The sequence below is a fragment of the Micromys minutus genome, assembly GCF_963924665.1.
Source record: "Micromys minutus genome assembly, chromosome: 7".
Taxonomy (NCBI): Eukaryota; Metazoa; Chordata; class Mammalia; order Rodentia; family Muridae; genus Micromys; species Micromys minutus.
Genome location: NC_137976.1, coordinates 3,225,568 through 3,233,303, shown reverse-complemented (window position 1 = coordinate 3,233,303; position 7,736 = coordinate 3,225,568). Strand labels below are relative to the sequence as shown.

The 7,736-nt window shown below is 50.9% G+C and overlaps 1 protein-coding gene across 4 annotated transcripts in view; it reads left to right on the top strand.

The window, feature by feature from the left end:
• Positions 1 to 3,808: 3,808 nt before the first annotated feature.
• The window catches only part of DYRK1A (dual specificity tyrosine phosphorylation regulated kinase 1A), a 111,494-nt gene continuing 107,566 nt past the window's right edge, over positions 3,809 to 7,736 (top strand). For 3 of the 4 annotated variants that reach the window (XM_080918852.1, XM_080918854.1, XM_080918851.1), the window contains exon 1: positions 3,896 to 3,943. The gene's annotated coding sequence lies outside the window, so the exon portion shown is untranslated. Of the gene's footprint in view, positions 3,944 to 7,736 lie in introns of all 4 variants that reach the window. The other variant, XM_080918853.1, reaches the window with a different exon arrangement.

Here is a 7,736-nt window from a genome sequence, read left to right as displayed (position 1 = left end):
TGACAGCTTGTCAGACCACCTTGCACAAGAGAGGCTCAGAGTTTGTTTGTGATGGGAGGGACAGTACTCAGCAGGGACTGCTTGAATGAGCTTACTTCTTGACCTCTATCCACTGGGCCTCCTGTTCCTCTTCCTGGTGTAGCTAAGTTAAATAAATCTCTACAATCTCACTGCTGTTTGTCTCCTTAATGTGTTAGGTTTTAAGAGCCCAGGTTTTGATCCAGCAGCTCTGGCAACAACCTCTGAGTCCTGTCCACAGGTTTCTCTTCCACATTGTTACATTGTTTAAATGACCATACGTTTTTTAGGGTTTGGACCTCAGATGCAGAAAACTATTAGCTTCTTAGTTCACACATTATCATCTATGTCAGTTTCTATATGGCCTTCATCTTTCTCTGTTTTAGTTTTTATATACATGGATGGCTTTTAAAATCTGAACAATATGCAGTCAAGTACTAGAAGTTACTCCATGGGTCCCAGCCTGTGGAGATGGAGAGGGAGTGGGGTTGGATTGCAGGTCTGGCACAGTCCAGGGCTGAACTCCGAATTGTTTTCCTTCTTGCCTGGCCTGAGGGGCAGAGGTGGGAAGAGAACCTCATTTGTCCTTGGAATATTTGGTTTCCTCCCAGCAGGATTCCATCTACTCAACCTAAGGGGTTCACAGTAGTGCACCGCAGAGATGATCACTAAGGGGGTGTGGGGCAGCCAGGAGGAACCTGGTTGGTACCCCAACAGGATCTCTATCACAATCAAGGTTCAGACTGAACAGCAGGGGGGCATCTAGCCTTGGCCAGGGTTCAGTAGCCTCCATTTTCCTTGCTCCTTGCCTTTCTATCCCTTGCCAGTAGTTTATTGTGTCTCTATGTCCAGTTTCTTAGAAGGACATTGGTCATTTCGAATCTGGGTCCAGCCCAAAGACCTCAGTTTTTGACTTGATGACCTCTGTAAAGATTTACCCTTGAAATGAAGCTCTGGTGTGGTGGGAACGCTGGTTGCAAACATGCTTGTGTTTGAACCCTGTCCTCTGCGCTCACTGGTTATGTCACTAGCCACCTGTCTTCTCTCTGTAGAATGGGCTGGACGGCAGCAACTGACACTGGAGGATTGTCTTGGCTTTCCCTCATTCTCAGACAGATTCTTACACAAAACCCAAGTACTCATTTCTGAATCTGGTGCTTTGTACAGAGGCAGCTGTGACTCTTGGCTGTCACCAGCCATGATGTGCAGGCCACTTTATATAGGTGACATCCACATCAAATACTTGATAGCATTCTCAGCACAGACGTGACAACTCATGGACTGGTCTGTCAGGTAAGGTTGCCATAGTGTGGGTTTGGGAGAGGGTACATCTAGATATGGGGACCAACACTTCCTAATCCCTGAGGATGTACAGCCTTGAGATTTTTGCCTCACACTGAGGCTTGACCTATTTCTTGAGACACTGTCATAGTCAGCCAGTGTTAGCCATCGATTAAGCAGGTTTCTTCATTTACCAGCTTTAAACAGTTGATGGGAATTTCAGTTTTTAACGTTGTACTGGGAAATTCTGGATAATTGGGTGAGAAGCCTGGAGGTGAGGCAGGAGGAGGGACTGGAGGAAGCTTGTGTTTGGGAATGACCAGGTACTAACGTCTGTGAACTGGACACTCTTGGCCATTTGGGTTTCTTCAGATTAATTACGTTGTTTGTGGACTTTAATTATATCAACAGGGCAGCTGAAAATATGTTTGTCAGATGCCGCAAAGTTTTGATATCCAGGGCAGTATAAAGCAAGTTATTTCCTTTCCCTGTCCTAATTTACTTTAGGTTTGGCCTTTTTCTTTTCCGTGTTAAGTGGAATAGCTGCTTCAGTGTATCAATAGGGTACTACCATAGGAGGTTTGTTGGAAATCACTGAAGGCAAGTGTTTCCTAGAGTCACACTACACGGAGACCAGTATTTATTTTTTTTATCTTATTTGTTTATAAGACCGCGTCTGTTGCAAAGAGCTTAAGCAAAACGTCAACACCAATATGGCAAAAATCAAGTGTAGAAATTAACCCTGCTACATTTGGTATGCAACAGTGTATACACGTAGACACGAAAATATCTTTTTAAGCTACTAGCTAAGGCCATTATTTTAGAATAGGTACAAAATACAATTTTAGCCAGTGGCTGTCTACTAATTACAAAGTAGCCAGCACAGCTGACTTCCCTCAGTGTCAAAGGCCTGAGAGCACACCCAGCGGTATTTAGCCAGGCAGAAGGGAATAGAATAAATAAAAACGAAAGGCAGAATTCCAGTACAGATTCGACTGTTAAGGCCAAGTGGGCAAATTAAGAATCGGGAAACCGAGGTGATTTACGACAGGCAAGAATCAAAAACAAAAATCAAACAAAAAAGCCCAAACCCCCTTCCCCCCCAAAAGCCCTAGGGTTGGTCCGGGCAGGGCATTCCGATGGAGAAGCCGGGGAACCGGCGCCCGGGAGCGTGCCCAGCCTGGAAAGTTTTTGCGCGGCCCGCGCGCGGGCACGGTCCGAGCAAGGTGGCGGCCGCGCCGGAATTCCGGAGGTGAGCCGGACGCCGGCGATCGTCGCCGCCCGCGCGGGCCGGGTCCGGAGAGGGGCTGGCGGCGGCGGCCACAGGGGGCCGCGGGGTGGGCGGCCTGCCCTCCGCTCCCCCGCCCTCCCCGGCCGCGCGGGCGGGGCTGCGGGCTCGCCGCACGGGAGCGCGCTCGGGGGCGCGCGCTGGCCCGGCCGCAGTCGGCGTGGGAGCGAGCGCGGGGGCGGGGCGAGGCGGCCGCGGGGCAGCAGGCGCTCGCTCGCGCACCGGCAGGCCACCGCCTCGCCCCCGTCCCTTCCCTTCCCTCCTCTCCCCTCCCCCGAGCGAATCACGCGCCCTCCTCTGACACTCGTAGCAGGGCCCGAGCTCCGAATTTATCCTTCACGTGACCTGAGGGGGGTTGGGTGGTTGGCTGGGGGACGGAGGAGAGAGGGGAAGGAGGGAACGGAATCTGCCGTTACCCGAGCAACAGGCCCCGCCCGCCGGCTTGGGGCCGAGGGGCGGGCGGAGGACGTCAGCACGTCAGCCGGGGTTTTGCGTTTTGATTGACAGTTGCTATAGCGACCGGGTCGGTCCGTCGCCATTTTGTTGGTTGGTTTTTTTTTAAACCCTTTCGCTTCCCGCCCGAATAATAATAAAAAGCCCCATTGGAGTGAGGCGGGGGTGGCGGCGGCAACCGCGGCGGGGGGATCCGGGGAGACTGCTGCCGTCGCTGCTGCCGATCGCGGCCCAGGTTGGGCTGAGAGAGCGGACTCCCCGAGCGGGGGTGCGGGCGCCACCGCCGCCGCCGCTTGTGCTGCTGTTCCTGCTGCTGCTGTTGGTGCCGCTGCCGCCGCCGCCGCCGCCGCCGGCGAGCGGGCGGGACCGGTGTGAGTGTGAGGGAGCGTGTGCGAGGGCGAGTGTGCGCGCGGTGAGTGTGCGCGAGTGTCTGTGCGGGATCGGGGGCGGGCGGTCCGGGCTCTCCTGGCGGAGCCGCCGCCGCCGCCGCCGCTCGGGCCCCGGCGCTGCTCGCTGCGCAGCTTCGGAGCGCGCGCCATTTTGTGAGATTTACAAAATCCTCGTCGGGAAGAAGCGGCCGGCAGCGGCCGCCGCTCGGCGCCCGGCCTCGCCGCCGCCCTCCGCACCGGGCCCGGCCGGGCCCCGCCGCCGGCACTCGGGGGCCCGGGGACTGCGGTATTTGCCGGGGAGGGGCTGTCGCCTCCCCGGCCGCGGGCGCCCGCCGGCCCCGCCAGCCCGACGGACCCTGAGCCAGCGCGGCTGCGGCGCGGAGCCGGGACGCCGGGGGCGGAGAGAGGCGGCCGGGGCGGCGCTGGCTGCGGAGGCCGCGGCGGGAGCGCGGCGCGGGAGCTCGAGGCTGAGACTCACCGGAGGGAGCGGCGCGAGCGCCCCGCCATCGTCCCGGTGAGTGTCCGCCCCGCCCGGCGCGGCGCGGCCCTGCGCGCGGCTTCCCGGGGCCTGCGAGCCGGGCTCGCCAGGCCTCCAGCGGAGGGAGGGAGGGACCTGCCATCTTAGGAGCGGGCGGGCGGCCCGGGGCCCGGGGAAGAAGGCCGCGTCCCCGAGGAAAGTTGCGGCGGGTGGGACCCGCTGCCTCGGGCCCGGCCGGCGCCAGACCTCCACTGGCCGCCCGGGCGCAGGGGAGGAGGCTGTCCTCCTCCTTCTCCTCCTCCTCCTCTTCCTCCTCATCCTCTGCCCCCAGCTCCTCCCTCGTCCCTCCTCTCGGTCCCCACCGGCGTGCGGAGCGCCGGGGTTCTGGGCAAGGACAATGCACGGGTTCAGAAAATGGGGCTGGCGGCCGGGAGGCTAGGACGCAGGGCCCCGCCGGGCCGGGCCGGCGAAGGTCGGCAGCCTGCCGCCTGCGAGGCCCAGTGGGCCCGCGCTCGGGCCTGGGGACCCGGTGTGCTTGGAAGTCAGGCGGCCAGCGCGGGCGACCCGGGGCACCCTCGGAGAGGCCGGGGTGACCTGCTTAGCAGCGGGAGGAGACAGAGACAGGAATTGGAATGGAGACGTGTGTATCGCCACAAAACTTCAACATCTATTTATAGGCGCAGACCCACTCAGGCTCCAGAGGCCCCAGAGCTGCTGAATATCAGCACTTAGCTAGAGGCTCCTCCCTACCCTGAAATAGTTAAAAATGGCAAAATTCGTGAGTCAGTGACTCCAATGACTTGTCTTGTCTTTGCCTAGCCCTAGATTATGTGACTCCTGTGGTTGAGGTGCAGCATCATTTGCTTTTTGAATTTTGCCAAATCCCCAGAAAATATACCTTGTAACTGTTTTCACACTCACAGATTATGCCAGGCCTTTTAAACTACAGTTTTATCTATTCCCTCGTATAACCTTCCACAAGGAAATGTTACCCATTTTACAGATGAGCAGACTGAGCCTAGAGGTGGGCAGTGACTAGTCCAAGGTCATACAGCCAGGACTTCAGGAGGCCTATGTCTGTTGTTAGCCTGGGTTTCTGATCATCAGCTCTTAACTTATTATTAAGTACTGTGTGATGACTCAGGGCTGTAACCTAGAGACTGTTTGGGTACAGGTTTTTGGTGGAGTTAATTTAGGGTTTGCAGAAGTACAGCTTAGATGAGCCCTTGTAATGAAACTTGTCACCCCCCGCCCCCAAGCAAACTAGTCTGCTTTTGAGGGGAAGGATTGAAACCACTGGTGCATTTTGTTCTTTGCATTGAACTGTTAAAGTGTAGAGTTGTTTTTGCGTATTGATAAGTCATAAAGTTTGGTGTGAAGTTATTTTTTTTCTTAAAATACTTACATTTCTATTTTGACACTTTGTACTTTGCACATTAAGAATAACTATTAGGTACTGATATTAATGATGTAGTGGAATTACCTTACTCTTTGTTACTTTTTTAAAATTGTCTTAAAGAATTACATTTTTAGATAGACTAAGTGGAAGACAGGAGCTCAAATTTCACTTGTCAAGGTTTCAGAGGAATAATGGTTAAGAAGGTTTATTTGGTTATATGGTTTTCTAGGGTACATGTGTTACCTAAGAGCTCTGCCCTTCTGAGCCTCTGCCCCAGCATGGCGTGGTGTCTGTGGTACTGTCCAGACTTCAGACCTCCTGTCAGCACCTACACCAAGTTCTCTGTAAAAATGGCCACAAAGTTTCTCTTTAACCTCGGAGAGGCATAAGCTCAGGAATTCTAGAAGGGTTGCCCCTGTGACAGTAAGGCAAGGACACAGTGTGTATGCCTGGAGGATGTTGAAGACATTGTTGCCTTTGAAGGAATAGGGTGGAAGGGAATTGAATGATCCAGCGGAGCTCCTTGAAGACACTCTGGTGTGTGATCTGTTCAAAATTTAACCTCAGCGGTTGCTAGGTGCAAGGGGTTGGGAAAAAAAACATTCAAGAGAGCATGGATAGTAAAAAAGACCCTCGGCTAGAGAATTCTCTAGAGTTCTGCTCTCTCACCGAGTTGTCTTCATGGCTGGATTCCTGTGCTTGTGACTCAGATGGGAGTGGCAGTGGTGAGCGCAGGGGCTCAAGTTTGTGCAGTGCAGTGACTGAGGGTAAAGCTCAGACTCCCTTACAGACAAGGCATGAACCCATCATGGGTGTTATGTAACTGTCAAAAAAGTACTGTGTGTGTTTGTTTACTTTGGGTATTACTTTAAACAGTTTTTAATAGCACAGAAATTCAAATAGCACAGAGATGTTACAGAGTGTATGATTGGCAAATGTCTGTTCCTGAAAGAAATTTTGTATAGAATTTTGGATGACCAAGAACTATTTTGTACTGCAGGACATTATACATAATAAGACTTATAGAGAGAGGGCTTAATTTGTGAATCTCTTACTGCTTGTGATCAGATGCATGTTAATTTGTCATTTTCCTCTTGTTCACATCTGCCAGCCATATCCTTTCCTCTACTTCTCTTCCACCTCTCAAGAAGGAGCTTAGTCCTCAAGCCCAGCAAATACCATGGGTTTCCAGAAAGTCTGTCAGGAACTTGGCTCTGCACTTGGAGCTATTAGTCTTAATAATTCTGTGGTATTTCTAAACAGTAACTTGGCCCTAACACTCTACTTTGTGTTGAGTGTTTTGGTGGGTTTTCTCCATTCGTACTTGTCTACTTTCATTTTAGGAACAGCTCTCTTGCTTGGACATAACAGGCTCACCTGTAACTTCACAGTTCACCTGTCACAGTGGTAGAGGCAGAGTTTAGTGTATGGAGTGGTGTGTCTTCTAGGGGCTGGGACCCTGCGCTGTCCTATCCATTGCCATGTGAGATGGCAAGACAGTCTGTGGTACTTCATAACCCAATGCTTCCACAGGTTGGGATTATAAAATATGGGGGTTGAAATTGGTGTTTAATTACTTGGAAAAATTATTAAATTACTTTGTTACTTAAAGTTGTTCCTAAATGAAGGAATCTTTTGAAATTATCCTTCATGTCAAGTTCATAATGTAGAGCTGAAGAGTAAAGTCTTGTTGGATATGTGAGAATTGGATGCAGGCTTCACATAAGTAAAATAAAGGTTTATGTTAGATAAACCTTTATATAAGATAAAGATAATGCAGGCAAGTAGCTTTTACAGTTTAGTTTCATTTAATATAGAAAAATGATTTGGTAGTACATTGTATTAAACAGTTACGCTTTTTAAGGTTTTATTTTGGTTTGGAGTTCTCTTTTGAGAATTCTGTAATAAGTTACAGTTCTTGGTTGAGAATGAAACCTTACTCTTGGACATCTAAACTGCTGTGGTTCTTCTACCAAGGCAGCCTGTGTTGACAAGGGGCCATGGTGGACTCCTGCCAGTTAGTTCTCAACAGATACCACTTTTCTCAAGGATGATGTTTTTAAATGTATGTTATTGTTAATAAGCTACATTTTGATAAAGAATACTTTTTGACTAAGGGGTGTGTGTGTGTGTGTGTGTGTGTGTGTGTGTAATATATAGTAGTCATGTAAAAGTCATGTCTCAATGAGGGGTCATTTTATCATACAAAATTGAAATCTCACAATTGAGACAGTTTGCTTCTTAGGAGCCTGCTGTGGTGGTTTGACCTGGTATGAAACCAGCTTTTAGAAGGCATCAACTCTTCTTTAAATATCTTCAGAGTCAAACAACTTCTAACTTTTTTTTGTTCCTCCTCTTTTTTTTAAGTTTAAATAACAAAACAAAATTTGAATGATCAGCTGATTTTTATTTAGAAATATTTAATGGGAT